At 43.3% G+C, this 1156-nt stretch overlaps 1 protein-coding gene across 1 annotated transcript in view; it reads right to left on the reverse strand.

Moving 5' to 3' along the window:
* Nucleotides 1-1156, reverse strand: part of LOC113214904 (uncharacterized) — a gene marked incomplete in the record, with an annotated part of 273650 nt that overhangs the window by 202948 nt on the left and 69546 nt on the right.

Raw genomic sequence — 1156 nt, forward strand, 5'->3', positions numbered from 1 at the left:
TCCGATGCTCCATACTAATAATAATAATGATAATTTTTCCGATAATCACCAAACAGTCCGGCGGCAGTTGTGTTTGCATCCTTCCATAGCGAGTTGGTAGCCGGACCGAAAAATAACAGGGGCTAGAGCGCTTGCTCGCACGAGCACACAAATACACAAATACACACACACACACGTGGAGCATACTGATAATGTAGTGCAAAGCAATAGAGGAATATGAGCAGTAAAAATTGTCGCTGCTGGCAAAATGAAAACCCTTTAAAGAAAGAGGACTGACGTTGAAAGTTGAATCGTATCAGCGCGGGATATTTGAAAGACAAACGAGACGTGAACTTGATGGTGAAAATAATGAAGTTAAGGTCCTAGACCTAGAACATACTCACACAATGCGATCAACCGAACCCTCGGAAAGATTGGCACTCGAATCATACCTGCAACACAACAACAAACGACGAAACTTAAAATAAGCATTAAAATAAATGAAACAGGCACGGATTGATTGATTACCACATTTTTCTTTTTCAGTATCTTTACCAGAGACCCGCACGTTTCGACACCCACAAGGAGTGGCACAGGTGCACAGCTGGGGACATGAACCACCGGCGTAAAAGGGAAATAGATAAGAGAGGCTGGTGCGAGCAACGGAGACAGAGAGAGAGAGAGGGACAGAGAGAGAGAGAGAGGGACAGAGAGAGAGAGAGAGAGAGAGAGAGAGAGTTTTTTGAGTTTTTAACAAGGATTTATTGGGGGGTTTAGTTGTACAGAATGGATAAAATGGGCAAGTGTGTAGTTTTGTTACAAGTAGCTGGCGATGCAGCGGGCATGCGGTGCTGCATGTTTGTGTCTAGCAGAGTAAAATTTACAAGTATGTGGCTAAGTGCAGGGGAATGGTTTGGATTTATTGTTTTGACATTGCAGAAAAGTTTTGGTAAAATTTACAAGTTTGTGGCTGAGTGGGGGGGGGGGTCTAACGTTTTTGTCTTGACAATGGTGGCATAACAGAGATTATTGCTTTGCCAAATTTTACCCTGTCTCTTAGAAACTCACTGCTACCAAGTTGGGCTGCTTTAGCAAAAAGACGGTAAAGTTCCCATCTATCAGAATCATGTTCTAGCACTGCACTTCTAAAGGTGTTGTCGTCGGGGGTACACATTAG

This window comes from Frankliniella occidentalis, unplaced genomic scaffold, assembly GCF_000697945.3.
Source record: "Frankliniella occidentalis isolate FOCC.00 unplaced genomic scaffold, Focc_3.1 Scaffold34, whole genome shotgun sequence".
In the NCBI taxonomy this organism is placed as follows: domain Eukaryota; kingdom Metazoa; phylum Arthropoda; class Insecta; order Thysanoptera; family Thripidae; genus Frankliniella; species Frankliniella occidentalis.